The sequence below is a fragment of the Daktulosphaira vitifoliae genome, unplaced genomic scaffold (genome assembly GCF_025091365.1).
Source record: "Daktulosphaira vitifoliae isolate Bord-2020 unplaced genomic scaffold, ASM2509136v1 Scaffold_4, whole genome shotgun sequence".
Lineage (NCBI taxonomy): Eukaryota > Metazoa > Arthropoda > Insecta > Hemiptera > Phylloxeridae > Daktulosphaira > Daktulosphaira vitifoliae.
Genome location: NW_026099575.1, coordinates 41,166,465 through 41,183,657, shown reverse-complemented (window position 1 = coordinate 41,183,657; position 17,193 = coordinate 41,166,465). Strand labels below are relative to the sequence as shown.

Here is a 17,193-nt window from a genome sequence, read left to right as displayed (position 1 = left end):
TTCGGACTCGTAGTAGAGTTCATTTTCAGAGCGATTATTACAGGCCTGTAGTTGTAACTATACTGTCCAACAGGCCCGAAATGTCAACCGAAAATGGATATATCCGTAAATATTTCAAGCAATTCACAAAAGCTTTAACGTTTTCTTAAAAACAGATACGTTGCAAGTAGGAAACAAGAGAGCTTATATCACGTCAGAAACATGACAGGAGACTAATTCGAGAGGTATGCGATAATCGCATATAATATATTTGTCTAGTATGGAAAACGAAAATGATAAATAATTTCTATTATTGAACAGATTTGAGATTTTTTATCATTTATTTAATTCTATAGCAAATGTCGCGTGAGCCATTATCAGAGGCATAATAACAGAACCGCAAAAGTGCATTTTTGTAATCCTTAAAATCATTATTTTGTATATTGATAAGTTTGATTAAATTTACCTTTCCTTATCGGCTGCAATTTCGTTTTTCCTAGAGAGATATTTATAGCCATAATTTTTTTATTATTACGGTATTACGAAGAACCTTTGTAGTCTAGGTGTATGTATCTACTGTGTTGTCTACAGCTGCCAAATATTTCTCGTGTGTTTGCATTACACTAAAGACTTAAATAATATTTTTATTTTCTGATTTTTAACTATTTTATCTTTTTTTTAACTTGTTAATTAAAACTTATTATTAAAAAATAATTATAATTTTTTACATGTAGTTATGTAATATTACAAGTTTATTGTGAATTTAATAAATGTATTATACTGTTAAATAAAAATTGCGTAAAATAATACTAAAACATTGTAAATATATTGTTTAAATATCTTTAGATGAGAATATATTTATTATTGACCAATAAATTTCTCGTAAAATAATAATAATCTTGAAAATATATGTTTGTTTTGTTTTTTCTCTCCAATCATAAGTGGTTAAATACTTTTTACAACTGTCCCTTATCTCTTACCAACTTAATGTTATTAAATAGTCTTATTAAAAAGAAAATTAGTCAATTAAGAAAATAACTGATCGATAATAATAACTTTTGGACCTCAGAAATTATTAGCATTTTTTTCCTAGACGGGTGGAAGTGTGCGATCGAGAAATGTGTAATAATAAAATAGTTACATTCTATTCATAATTTACTAGAGCAAAAAATAAAAAGACTAAACGAATGATTCATTGATTATTTTTAATTTGAAAGACAGATATTTAAAAAAATGAATACTAAAGTCAATCGAGCCAGGTAGTAAGAGCGACATATTTAAATAGTCAGATGAACTAAATTAAAGTGTCATAAATGTATAGAACATGAGCATGAGAGAACGTGACTCGGTGGCCAAATGGTAAAAGATAGAAAAAATCCTATTTTACTCAATAGTTACTCGATTGCGTTCTTTCGTGTCCCGCGGTGTAGTAATTATTTCTTAAACAAATTGGCAACGTTGTTTTCATAAGACTGTATAATTAAAAGGGACAGAGCATTAAAATAATTCTTTTAGCTTACTAATACCATGTTGCCAGTCTATGAACAATATATAGTATAATGAATATATTGTATGAGAGAACGTGACTTCACGGCCAAATGGTAAGATTGAAAAAAATATACATTATTCAATAGTCACTCTGTTGTGTTGTTTCGTGTCCCGCGGTGTAGAAATTAGTTCATAAGCAAACTGGCAACGTTGCTTCCATAAGTGCGTATAATTCAAAGGGACAGAAAGTTAAAATTATTCTTGATGCTTATGAATTCCACACGTTGTTTATTATTAACTCTATTAACTCATCTATTATTTGAATTTGTCGCCGCTTTGAAAATATTTGGTTCGTCTGCTTAAAACGGTTGTTTGAATTTGTCGCTCAAATATACTAACATTATTGCTATTAATAGACTGTCTAGGTAAGTTATTTTTCTATTTCCTATTTATTGCCCATTAGTATTGTAAATAAATTGCATTTATAAAATGTATGTTTATTTTGTCGGCTTAGTCAATTGTCGGTACAAATTATTCAAGTACCACTTTTACTACATTAAAGTTATCCTTTTTTGTTATTTTTTTAGAAGAAATGTTTCCTCTATTTGATAGAAGNTAAATAATCTCACTATATTGTTCTCATTGTTTGTAACAATGAGAACAATAGAAACCCGTTTCCTGACTTACTGAACACCCTGTATAAGTATGTAAAATAGGCAACTTCATCATAAAAATTGCTTTATTATTGGTATTTTATTTTTTATGCGATAAGGGTAGATATAATATATATAATATGTTTTTTAATTAGCTTTACAGACTACTGATTTATCATTGACCATTAAGTTTCTCCTAAAGTAATAATAATCTTAAAAATATTTTTTTTGGCTTTTTTGAGTACTATTAATCTCTCAAATTTTAAGTGGTTAAATTCTTTTCAAGTCTGTATTTTATCTCTTATAAATGGAACAACTTTATTATTTTAAAGGGTAGCGTACATTTTTAACTTAATTATAAAATAGAAAATGGTTTAATTTAAAAAATGACGTGTCGATAATAACTATTAAACCCGTACTTAAGCAATTATTAGTACTTTATTCTTAGGCAAATGGAAATGTACGGGCGAGAAATGTTTAATGATAAATATAGACATAACCGTTCACAAATAAATTAGGGCAATAAATTGAAAACTACACAACTAATTGCCGATAATTATAATGATTATTTTAAATTTCATGGACAGATATAGAAGTCAATCGAGCCAAGTAGTAAGAGCGACGTATATAAATAATCATATGAATAAAATTAAAGTGTCATAAATGTATAGTACAGAGATTATATATTGAACATGAACATGAGAGAACGTGACTCGACGGCTAAATGGCAAGATAGAAAAAATCTTACATTACTCCTCAATGATCATTCAGCTGTGTTTTTTCGTGTCCCGCGTATTAGGAATAAGTTCATAAGCAAACTGACAACGTTGCTTTCATAAGTCTGTATATATTTTAGGGACAAAGCATTAAAATCGTCCTTTACGTTTACCATTACCATGTTGCCAGTTTGCTTATTAACTTGTATTTGAATTTGTCGCTCATACTATTTGGTGTCAGTGTTCAATTTCTCTAATATCTGTCCATTAAATGGAAAATGAATTTGTCGCCGCTTCGAAAATATTTGTTCCGTCTGCTGAAAACGGTTGTTTGCATTTGTCGCTCAAATGTACTAAAATTATTTCTATTAATAGACCGTCTGGTTGAGATATTTTTCTGTTTCTTATTTGTTGTCCATTAGTATTGTAATTAAATTGCATTTATAAAATGTATGTTATTTATTATGACGGCTTAGTCAATTATCGGTACAAATTATTCAACCGCCATTTTTACTACATTGAAATTACTCTTTTTTTTAGCAGAAATGTTTGATATAAAATTTTCTTTTTACATTTTATTTGAGATTAAATATACGTTGTAATTTACATGGATTAAATTATTGTTGAATATCAATGTACATAATAATTTTCATGAACAAATCAACAATTCTTGTGTTACATGATTAACGGTTTTACTGTTATGACTATATTTTCACTTCAGTACTAAATTTCTACTTAAATATACAAATGGTCTCCTGTAATAAAATACATTTTAATAATTTTCTTTTCCTTTCTCCGTTTATAAATGGATGATGTAAATTTTAAATTTGTTTTAATAATATAATGTTCGTTTATTTATTTGCTAAAGCAATCAGAAAAAAGTTTTTCATTATTATTTTATAATCAACCACAAAATTAATTAAATAAAATTATCAACATTTCTATTATAGTTTTATTGTATTAAAAAAAATAATTCTGAGGTATTTTATCTTTCAAAATAATAATTATGCGTAAGTAGCTTATGATTTATAAACTTAGGATACGATCGATTTTTCGAGTATTAATCAACACAATCGTAATTTATCTAAAATAAAAATTGCTTACGATTTATTTTCATGGAGTTGGTTACCTCGGGAGTGGTCTAAACAAGTGCTATAAATACATAGAGTCCCGAAACCTATTCATGATAAAACATTGAAATTATTTGATTAAATTTTACCACTAGGGTTTACTCAGTTGACAAAACACCGAATGATTTTCACTCTATAAATTAATAGCATTTTTATTGAAACACCATTATCATGCGATAATTTCATTTATGGAACGTAATATAATTGTATTAATGTTTTAAGAATCGGCACCCTGGACGCATAGGCCGTGACAATCAGTCGACGACCGGTCGTGACCGGCAGAGACTTTATGGACTTTGCACTCATTAGGTCGTTCCGGGTGCGTATTCAAACCACCGGTTTTATTAATAGCCAGACGGCTGATCGAGAGCGACACGGTTTGACGTCTAGAACTGGGACGGTACCGTGTCCCTGTGAAATCTATAAATAAACTCAAGTAAAAATAAACAAATTTGAAATGCAATAAATAATTATCCAGTGTGAAGTTAAACGTATTATATAAAATATTAGTGTTTCTATTCTTTTGCTTTACAATACGGAAATTATACATATGGGTAATTAGAGAAGACAGTGCTCGGTCTCATTCACAGAAGTTATGCAAACAAAACTATATCAGTCCTATATATTATAACTTATAACACTAGCTTAGAATAATTATAACTCATTTACAACGCAATTCCGCATTGTCGTTAATTGCGATGAAAAGTAGTACGAGATTTTACATTAATCTGTTATACAATTTGATAAAACCAAAAACCATATGAGGTGGTATAAGAATGAAAGTGAATTATATGTTCATATGAACGTGATGTGTTGTAATTGTTATTTAAGAACAATATATATGACTTATAAATATAAGCTTTGGTATTACATTTTTCTCTTAAGCTAACGTTCTTAACGTTTAATTAGGTTTTTTGAATAAAAAAATTAAACTTATTTTTAGCACTACTCGTAACTACACCTGTAAAATCTAAAGTTTAACGTTTTATTTATCGTATGAAGAATTTAATTAACTAATCGAAAATGCGAAACAACTTGCTTGTAATAAACTAATAGAACAAATGTATTGGAAAAATATATTTTATGTTAAACCAAATTATTTTTAATTTATTTAACTAGTTGTGAACATATGAATAATCAATATTTTTTTGAGTCATTCTAATAAATATTATGTTAACATTGTTGTATTTTAGGTGAATTGGTATAATATTAATGAATTACTGTAAAGTTCGCGACAAGTCATGTAAGGTACAGTCGACCCTAAATAATTGAAATAGAGGCTAAAATGATATGATGATGAATGGACAAATAACCACCAGATGATCCAGAGGGAAGAGGCGCGGAGCGTGTGAGTCACACATGGACTATGATCGCCACTTAAAAAAAGTATTTTGAATGATAAAATAAGTAGTTCTATTTTAACGTCTAAAATTGTTTGTATCCCTCTCAAAAAATTCTGGATCCGCTTCTAATAATAAATTATGCTAGAACTATTTATTAGAGCGTCTTTGTTAAGTTTGATGAAGAATCGCATGGTTAATAGTTAAAGGCTCAAAATTGAACAAGATTAGTTTTGTATTGATTGTATCGATCAATAAAACTTTAATTCACTTTATTTTAATAATTTTTTAATGAATAAAATTTAAATAAGTTAACTATAAAATTCACTTCCTTTCTTTTAAATTTGTAGTACCTATGTCATAAAATATTAAATTAATAGTGATAATAATTTGTGTAATATAACCTAATAAGTTTTTAATTACACGCTATGATAAAATTAAAATTTATTTTAGGGATACTTTAATTGACGGACATAGACTGTACTCATATTTTACCGAGTAAATACTTTCTTTCAAAATGATTTATGACTGTTTTCATTATCACAAATTATTTTGCGCATCATACATACGCTCTCCTATTTTTAAAGACAATTTACTCTTTCTTTTTTATCGTGCTATATTAATAGCCCATATAAAAATCGTATGGAGACACCGTTACTTTTTAATAATACCCGCTTTTACAAATCAGTGTCTCTGTGTCCATTTTACAAAATGGTGTAAGTATTTTCTACTTGCCAACCAGTTAAGCTGTTATTGTCATGATAGATCATCATTCACACATAATGCTGATTAGTCGAAGTTGTTGAGCATTCCCTGACAAAGTTGAAGTGAAATGTGGTAATTAGTTTTTCCTCATAGTATCATACTTTTCTTTGTTTAGAAATAAATTTTAAAAAAGCAGATGTTATAAATGTGTTTTTTTTAAATTATTGTATGTTTTTATTATCAAACAAACAATTTTTATATGGCAGTTAGTATTAAGTTTGAAAATTTAAATTTTCAAAAAAATAGTTTAAATATTTAAGACCGAAATAAGGCGAAAATATTATAAAAAAAACAAGGATATCTAATTCATAGACGCTTTAATATATCCAAACAGTATTTAGTTCGTTGAATTCCAATTAGAAAATAAATTAGAAACAAATTATAATTGCCTATATAAAAACTGGTATTTTTAACCGGATTTCTAAAGTCAACGGTTTTAATCTTATAAAAACCTAATTTCAGAGAAAAAATTTAATTAGACATATGAAAATACAACATGGACAGCTTAAATTTTAAATAATAATTACTTACTATTAATGAAAACGAAAAGTGGAAGTAAAAGTAAAACCGTGACGTTTGTTTGAATAATAATTATTGTAATGCGATTTTGGGCGTGTTATGTTACTCAGGATAATAATAATTAGTTATAAACTAATCATCAGTTTAAATTCTGAAAGCAAAAAAATTACCAGTTCTTTTGTGGAACATGATATTTGTGTTTAAGGTTAATTTCTATAAGTTTAATAAAAATGAAATAAATGAAAATATTTTTCCGAATGTAAATTTTTTGAAAGCAAAAGCCAGGAGTATTTTTTAAATTAATATTTTAAAGATTGATGTTGCTATAATTTAGAACGATTAACCTAACAAAAGCTGCAATTTGACAATCATTGATGAAACTGAAAGTTTACTAGACATAGATTATAATTATTAAGAAATTAAATCGCAGAACGTTTTAAAATCAGTGTGGATTGAATTTCTGTTTAGAATTTCAAATGCTTTAAAAAACCTAATAACTACTATTATACGATCAACCATTGTCACGAAATCCGAGTGAAAATGTAGGTAAGTTACTTCTTATCTAAACACTTTATTTTTATATTTTTTACACAATCCAACAACGCACGAAGAAATAGTAGTTGTAGAAAACTCTCAAGGCGAACAGCTCTTTATAAAACCGTGGCTTCTTAGTTTAGTGTTATTTTCATATTCACACGATTTGACTGTTTATGTCCAGTTTAATTTTTTTATACCTAAATAAGTTTACACACATTATCTGCATGTTATAATTTATTGGTCAAAAACACATAGTACTCGCACTTTCATTTAATGTTAAGATCAAGTGTTATCATCAAACCGGTATCACTCTAAATGAAACTTTGTGCCATTACAACCGTGATTACCTCAGGTAAAACGGTGTATAGTTAGTATAATATCTAGCTAAAACATATATTTATTCAGCAACTTGATAATAAGGATAATCGTTTGATCACTACAAACAACAATATATAATGGATAGGCCGTAGGGTAAAATGTCATTTCTATAATATTTCCAACAATAAAAAGAAAAATTTTAACTAGTATTAATTATTACGTACCAATAGCACACATACAAACCATAATTATAAGCAACAAACTTTTTTTAAAAAAGCTATTTGATTAAATATTTTGATACCGTTTATTAATTTTTTGACAAACTCATGGTCACGAATCAAGTTATAATGACTTTAAATGCTTCAATTTTTAATGATACTGAAGAATTACATTATTGAAGCAAATTTAAAACATACCCGTTTTTTAAATAAATGTCTAAATTGTATATTTATCAAATTTCGAGTGATTCAATGTCATACAGTGTCATTTGATACAAACCTGCTTTAAATTAAGTCACGTTATTGTAAGTGAATAATAATAATAACCTTACTCCATTTAAATAAGTTCAATTAAAAACCGAGTAAGGTTTTACTACTTAAAAAGTATCTAAAACTTTTTTATTCAATTAAAATTACCTAAAATCTAAAAAAATTTCTAGCACTTGTATTAATATGAATATTTAAGATATATAAAAAAAAAATTTTTACACATTACATTATTAGTATTATTAATTGACTATTTAATTCATAATTGTGTGGTTATCAAAAATTGATATTTACTGAATAAAGTGTTAATTTTTTTTTTCATTAAAATTTTATTGAGATAGCGTTTGTAGCCATCATAGTATATTTTGTATAAATCTGATAATAACATTAAATATTAATATGTACCTTTAAGATCAATATTTATTTAATGAAATCATGTAGTTTTTTAACGACCCACCATGCAAAACATTTTCAATATCGTTATGCAGTCGACCAGAATAAAATTTGCGTACATACTACAAGTAGAGTCCAAGGTTACTTATAGTTAATATTCGCCCTTAAACTTTTCAGTTTAATTTTAATGACCAACTGAATCTATAAAAAATTGTTTTAATTAAATAAATAATTAAAAATCTACACAAATTATAATTACTTAATCAAGATAAATTAATACGAAATATAAAAGCTAATTAGGTTAGAAAGATAAAATTTTATTTAAATAAAGAAAAAAATTTAACTTTTTTTCCTAATCATAGCAAATAGACAATTACTTCCAATTGCCATATTATATTCTAAAAATATAATTTTGATTGCCTGAAATGATTTATTATTATTAACGGCTTTATCAATACGCAGTAATCATAAATAGTTAAAAATATTGTCTGACCTTAGAATATATGACTTAATAACTTTTGATAAATGATATGGCATATAAAAATAATGCTATTGCACTATATTAGATTTACACAATTGGTTTTTTGATAAATTCATTTTATTTTTATATTCTCTTCCAAAATCAAATGTAATTAAAAATTATTAATTGTAAATTTTATTTGACTATGAAATCATGTGAAAGTATTTTAAATAATCATAAAACTAGGTGACATAAATTTTTTATGAAATAATTAAGTATATATATAGTGTTTAACTTACAAGTACTGGTCAATTGATTATTAAAGAAACCGATGTTTAATCAGTACAATCATTCGTTATATCAATCTATAATTTTAATTAGAGATTTTAACTTGGAAATTTCGACAGTTAATTTTACTAGCAAACAAGTTGGTATAAAAAGTTTATAAAAGTAATCCAAATATTATGTTACTGAGAAAAATTATAGATTTAGTTAAAAATCCGTCCTATAAAATTTAATGTCTACTTATTCATATTTCATATGAATAATAAGTTAATGTAATTTTACAATTAATTTCTTCCTATAAATATGGTATTTTATTTAAACATAACTATTTATTACTTAATATTAAAATTTGATCATTTTATCTGAAAACAAAATTATAAAGCATTGAAATATTATAACATTCTAATTTCACTTATACAAGGTCCTTATTTTAGATATTGAATAACACAATGAATAATTTGATTCGGTACGTATCGACAGAGCTCTTGTATCTCAGTAGGTGTCACGTGCGATAAAAATGATTTATTCTTGCAAGTGCAACTACAGAATTTGCGTAACTTAATTTTCTTATGGTCATTGACACTTTTTTTTAATCACGATTTTAGTGTAGGTCGTTCAAACGTTTGCAAATGTCTAAAAGATTTGTCAATATCCTTAATCACCATGAGTGGTCATTTAAAGGTAATTTTTTTGTACGTACAATAGATATAGAAGTACTCAAAATGTGATTTATAAATATTCAAACTATTTAAATGATAAACATTTATTAGCCTATCATCATTTAACCGCATAGTGAGGTGATATTAGAATGTGGTTCACAATACGTTGCATGTGTTTTTTGACTTATAAAGCAAATAAAGTATTTTATTTAAGAAGAATCTTAAATTATTTAATCAAAATGTGTGAGTGTAAAAATTTCTTAGAAAAAAAATCTACAAAATGTGTGAATTTCTTGGAATTCAAACTGACCATTGTTTCTTTTTAATTATTGAATCAAAAACGTAGGAACCAGTTCATCTCATAATTATTTCACTTGTGAACTAATGGAACAAAGACTAATGATCGAACGATTGTTTGGCAGTACGTGAAATCAGATCAGTTGTATAATTGTTGCTATAATTAAATATTACGCCTACACTTGTAATTAAATCCAGATTATTTTAGATATGTTTGCATAATAAACAAAATTTATCATCACACTCGTATCTACATTATAGTGAAATACTTAATTTATTGGAACCTGTTTCAACTTGTTCGTCAATAAATTAGTTACAGCGTATGAAAATTGTATTTTATTTTGATAATTTTTAAAATAAAAATAAAAAATCAAACTGCGAGCTTTAAGGTGAAAACATTCACTATATAAGTACACTAGTTAACCTTCATACAATTTTTTAATTCTCATAAAAGACAATTTGTTTCCATTACGTCACTTAAAATTGTTATAGCACGATAACGCATTGACCTTGGTGTCTGAGAGACTTGAATGATGGGCACGATCGTATGAACTTACTGAATACTGTCGCACAACCGCTAATAGAACCACAAAAGTTAAATTATTTTTTTTGTTCTAATCTGTTTAGCTGTCAGATATCATAGAACAATGAGAATAAACAACTCACAAAACGTACGTTGAGTGATGGGAATGTAGAAAGTGTTGATTGGATAAACATTTATTACTTTCAAGTTTTAAGTTGCAATTCTATTTTGCTTGTAATTTTAAGTTTTCATTATTTTAGATAATTATTGACAAGCTAAATATCATTGTAGTACGAAGAATGGAACATGGTAGAAAGTGACCGCTTCGTTTTTGGTCATATTCCGCCCACAACTTAATCACGTATCGTTATCGCTGGTGAATATTGTGTATCAAGTGCCTCTCCTAGAATCACAACTAAACACTTGACAGTGTAGGTAGAAACTTGTTTTCGTATTCCAGTAAGACACTAATATTTATATACCAGATATGACCTAACTGCTGTATAATACCGTTATATTGTAGGCTGGAATAAGATCAAAAAATTAATATACAATGTTGATAATATGTATAGTAATGAGTGATACGTTAGACTACTTAGAGGAATACAAATGTCCAACCAGCAAATCTATAATTTCCCTTTAAATTTTGTGCGTTTGAACTAGTCATTACACACCTAGATGACTATGAATTATCATCAAACATTGCTAAGATAACATTAAAAATAAATAAACAGCTATAATATATGTATTAAAATCTATTTATTTCGCCTGTAAAACTATTAATTGATTTTCATAGTAAGATAAATAAGATTTTATAAATTACTAAAATTATAGATTTAGGGGTCGGTCTGGCCTAGTGGGTAGAAACGTATGTTTTGGCGTGCAAGGTCCCGAGTTCGATCCCCAGGGTACCAACGAGAATTTTCTTGTGATTTTCTCATTTAAGTTGTCTGGTCTCTGGTGTAAACCAGCCACAATACTTGTCCTGTCTATCATTGGCTTAACCAAGTCATCTTTGACTCCCTAACATGTGAAAGAGGGGGCCATCTCCTTCTGTAGTATGTTAAATTCGGGAAATAGAAGGATGTAACACTGATAAAAAAAAACTAAGGTTATAGATTTGTAGTATATTATGGAAAAAATGATAAATTATGTATTTTATATAATTTAAAAAGTCTACAAGTTAGAGTAATATTTTTAGTTCTGTCATACACTTACTCTTGGAGGTGTTAAACTCCACTATGTGTGTCTACACGTAAGAATAAAACTCTTACATAACCAATAAATAGGTTTAAATATTAAACTGCTGATCGTACATTTTGTTTGTTTGGATATAATAATAACCTCTGACCTTTCTTGTTTGGATTGTGATTTTGATGCATGACAATTAATACAGTTAATGACCTTGTACATTAAGGACTTTTCTATAAGTATAAAATATAGTGAACGCGTTGTAGTCGTTGCTGTTATAGTCTTTTAATAAAAATATTTATAGCTCACGGTCATCGGCTGTTCATAATTAGATTTTGTGTTTTACTTGTATGTTCAAAAAATAATTCTAAGTCTTATCACAGACTATCTCATTTAATATAATTGATTTTTATTCACGATAAAAAACTTGGTAGGCACTGTGAATAATAATGAATACTTGAATATATTTAGTTTAAACAATTAGATCGAGATCATTTTTTTGGGGACATTTGCAAAACGTGACTTTTGATTATTTTTTTAGATTGTGATTCTCACGCAGCAATAAAAAATATCTGTCAGTTTATAAGAGTCAAATATTTCAAAACCATTAACTGCCCAACATTACATTTAATACGAAAAATAAATTACTATAAACTGGACTATTGAAAAAAAACTTTTTATACACATGAAAAAACTGTAAAACAATAGTCAATAAATAAATAAGCAAATATGTTAGATGTTATTTGAATATTATGCGAACTAATTTAACCAAAACACTTAAATCCTTTTCGTTAAATAATTTATTGGAGAAAGTAACTGCAAAATTACAATACGCATAAAACGTGAATATTATTACTATTAGTGTTGTATAGGTGATAGTATAAATGGACAATGAATGCATAATAAAAACAATTTTATAGGCATAATTTTTATAATTTTATATTATAGGCGCAAATTAGAGCTTAAAGGGTTATACCTCATAAAAAATTTCAGAAAAACTACAAGTATAATTATATAAAAAAAAAAATTTAGAAAGGGTGAACTTTGGTATAATTTAGTTGAAATTGAGTCAGATTTTGACTAATTCTATGCAACGTACCACTTGTTAAAGATGTAGAGCATATTTTTACATAAAACTGATATGGATAGACATAAAACATAAAGCAATTCCGTTTCGTAACGTGAAATTGGTAGTGGTAAAATATAAAAAAAAATCAAATTAAATATGATAATATAACAAATATTCATTTAAATATTATGTCATTAGATAGATTGAATTACGATGATATTGTGTAAACTTTGTGTGCTCTCATAGATTTATGCTATTGATAGTAATATATTAACAAGTAGTTCTCGTTATAAGTATTCATTTACATTTGCAGTAATATTTGCGGAACTGTTTTCTAGATCAATATTAGTGTTAGTAAAGCAAGTCATGTCTGCAGTCGTCCTATTGTAAGTACTCGTCATGTATCTGACTATCTTCTTTGAATTTCAAGCAAGTGAATGTATTGTATAAGATGATGATATAGTCGACTGCGAAACAATCGTGTTGATTTGCTATACATGTAACTACTGTATTTGCACGACTAAGAATTATAAGCATTTTACTATTTCAATGACTATAACTTTCCTTGATGTTAAAATATTGTTCCATACATTTCTAGTAAAAATATTTAACCACCCTATGTTATATTCGATGAATTAAGTAAGCATTTTGAAATATGCCGACAAAATACCAAGTTTAACATAAAAAACCTACTACACATTTACGTGTAATTGGTATTTTACGACAACATAAGACAGTAAAATATTTTATGCGGAATGGTAAGAAGTTTACCTTAAATATTTTAGTATTTTTTTTTTCCAAATGACATTTTATATTTGTTTTTATACTTATTGTTCGAAACTGTCTGGCTTTCTCTAAAATTCTTACATGGATTCATAAACCAATAATTCTGTTTTTGCGATACTAATAATAAAAGTCCATTGACCAACTCCAATATAATATATATCAACGCTTTCCAAAAATACACGAGTAAAATGCGACCAGTAGTTCAATTAATCATTAGAAAGAAACAGAACATCAACATATACTAGAGTACATAAAATTTTAAATCGAACATAAAAAATACTTGTTATATATACTTAAGGCGTACTATCTTTTGCAAAACAAAAATGATAAAGCAGAAACATAGTAGTAAAAATCATTCTAAACCATTTGCATAACAACAATAGTAAAAAACGTTATTTATGATGTATGCTTAATTTAAAGCGCTTAAAAACGTATACATCAAACAAGTATATGTCATTTAGTTCATCATTTAAACGATCTCAATGTATACATAGTGTATTGATAATTGCCCCACTTTCTAAAGTAAACTTATTCAAAACTTGTACGTTTGAAACATAAAACGTAACGGGTTAGATCAACCGCATTGTGATAATAGAGTTGATTGCGAAGTATGTGACTAGATTACCCAGCAGGAATCATATGCCATCTAGCATTGTGTATTGTGATACTAAATCTAGTAGTATTTCTCATTACATTAGTCAACATTAAGTATGTATGCCAACTGTAACAAATTCAGAAATCTCAAAGTTTCTATGAAGTCTAATTAACCAAATAGATTATATTATAATGTATATCATTAGTATGATTTTTCCTTAATGAGATTTTTTCATAATTCTTTCCTTATGTTTACGTCGAACAATAGAAAATAAGGATTACTACAAAAGACCACAATATGACATGGTATATTAGGCTATTTTTGTAATTTTCATTTTAATTAAAAAAAAATAGATTTGAAAGTTCTGTATTTAAACAATATATCCTCAATCTTATTAACACAAAACTCCTACAAGGATTAAAAAAATAAAATATATCACGACTGGTTTCTTAATGTTATTAATTGTCAATAATTAAGTGAAAAATTCTTAAAACTACGTATTAGAACTTTTTTCATATTTATATATTTTTGAAATTATTAACGTTCGATGATGCAATTAGAAAGTTTATAAACTACCGATTACCAAGACATTTGCGATAGTATCACACTAACGAGAAATCATGCGCTTAAACAGTCGATAATATGTATAGCACGTATCCAACGGCAATGATAACTTTCTCGATAATTTTGACCATACTCACGATGCAAAACTCAAAAGAGGTTGACGGCCGTCAAAGAAAACAGTACTTGTTTGGCTAACACGCAATCGAATATAGCGACGAATGTGTAAGCTACTTCAGTCACAGCGCAGGCAAAATATGCCAAAGTATGGAGGACCTCGAATTTTAATTTATTATTTTTGTTATTGTAATTTCATGAAATGTTTTCTCACAACGCTACGGAGAAATAAGTATAATTGGCTGCGATTCCCACTGTATGTACCATGTGCTTGTGCTTGTCCATGTCAAGATGCAAAATAATTACTAGTAGCCCTACAATTACTATTTCCAATTATAAGCAGTTTGCTCAAATAGTAGAGAGTACATTTTCATGCTCACGTTACAAGTATATCTTGTATAATTTAGCATTTTTCAAAATTACACTGAAAGTAAATGACTACTTCAAAAGAGTCTACCTATTTAATATACGATAGTTTAAACACGATTCATTTATTACCTATTTAAATATTACATCACTTTGAAGGTATACTGAAAATTACAAATATGTTGGTTTATGAAGTATTTTCCATTACATAAAAGAAAACTCTTAAAAATCTTTTTTATAAAAAAAAATCATTCATCAATCTCGTTTTAAGAATAAATGTGACAAATAAATAATACAACTCATCCAAATATAACTCGGAAATGGTTTTGGTCCTTCACTTTTTATTATTCGAAATAGTTTTTTGCGTGTAACCAATGAGTTCGACGGACCAGATTCTTTGGTTTTTTCGCATAAGAAAAATAAACAAAATACCTGAGTTGCAATTTACATTTAATACACGACTGACATTAATTTTTAAACGTTTTATTCAAAATNAATACACGACTGACATTAATTTTTAAACGTTTTATTCAAAATCACTGAATTTTTCAACAGAATTATAAGTTGAACATAAAACTCTAAATTAACTTTACGGTAAGGCTTTTTCCTGTTATAAAGATAAGTTTAATATGTGAAATATGAAATTTACTGCAAAAACATATACGATCTTGGAACAAAGGTTGGTAATGATTTTAAAACATTTCTATCATTAAAATAATATTCTTAACACAAAACGGTTATCTCGTTTCTAACAAAGAATGTCATGAAATTATTAACTTTGGTTTTCACTCCTGAGTAGTTTTGTTTTTTAAGATCACTTTCATTTCATTGGGATTTAATGAATCCATATAAAGGTTTTTGAAACTTTTACTTTTATATTTTTTCTTGATCTTATAATTTATCACTATATCGTTACAATATTCGACAGAGTAGACACACATCAACAAATGTTCAACTTAAAATTAATTAAAAAAAATGTTGAGATAATTACGAACTTTGAAGTATTTGAATAGCACGTGTTGTAAATTGACTTTTAAATGGTTATTCTGTTGGAACTATTTGATTTAAGTTAGGTTAATAAAAATGGAGCCACATTTTCTGCATGATTGATATTTTACGAATGGGAAATCCAATAAAATGACGAACACATTTTAAACAGTACTAAAACGTTTTTCTAATCCATGTAAATTGTATTTTAATGCTTTTTTCTTTTTTAATGATCGTCAACTGTGTGAAATAATATGGGCCACTAGTAACAATGACTCTAGTGAACTGACAATAACAAAGTGCATGTTAGTGAGTATTGTGTTACTGAATATCCGCTAAGAATGGAAGGCCCATTCAATTTACTTGGTTTCTTTTTCTTTGCTGACCGCAAAATAGTGACAATATTGTTTTTGTCGTGTCGTACAGTGGCCATTGTAAATTATAACGGCAATCACGTCTTGTCACTTGACTTTTTTTTATGAAATTACTGTGATCAGATCAATTTGTTGTCGTATGTGTAATTTTATTTTTACAATCACAGTAACAAAATATGTTTATTGTTTTGTTTTAAAAGATTTGAACATTGTTTTAAGAACTGAAATTGTTTAATATTGCGAAAATCCTTCATGTTCACGTAAACAAAAGAGTAAAAATCATACGAGTTCATAATTAACACTTGAAACATAATAATGGAAAAAATAGTACTCGCACAAAATGTAGTGTGAAAAAAAATGATGAAATTCGGTCAAACAAAAAATAGTTCTATGAGCTTTGTAATAACTAACTGAAGTTAGAAAATTACTATTATATTTTTTTTACATATTTAAGTATTTTTATATAATTTAAAGTCATTCCAAATATTAATTAGAGCTAGGAAATAACCTAAGTTCCATAGAAAATTCAAGTTTTTTCAATGGATTATGCCAACAGTTCCAACCTACACATAAATATACGTTCACAAAAAAAAAAAAAAT

General features: G+C 27.1%; 1 protein-coding gene and 1 long non-coding RNA gene across 3 annotated transcripts in view; one reads left to right on the top strand and one right to left on the bottom strand.

The window, feature by feature from the left end:
- The window catches only part of LOC126906144 (sushi, von Willebrand factor type A, EGF and pentraxin domain-containing protein 1), a 34,749-nt gene that overhangs the window by 12,360 nt on the left and 5,196 nt on the right, over positions 1-17,193 (bottom strand). The window lies entirely within an intron of this gene.
- LOC126906148 (uncharacterized) overlaps positions 1,293-17,193 on the top strand; it is a 21,986-nt gene continuing 6,085 nt past the window's right edge. The window contains exons 1-3 of one of the 2 annotated variants that reach the window (XR_007704194.1): positions 1,293-1,892; positions 5,160-5,352; positions 7,059-7,136. This is a non-coding gene — a long non-coding RNA (uncharacterized LOC126906148). The remainder of the gene's footprint in view (positions 1,893-5,159; positions 5,353-7,058; positions 7,137-17,193) is intronic. The other variant, XR_007704193.1, reaches the window with a different exon arrangement.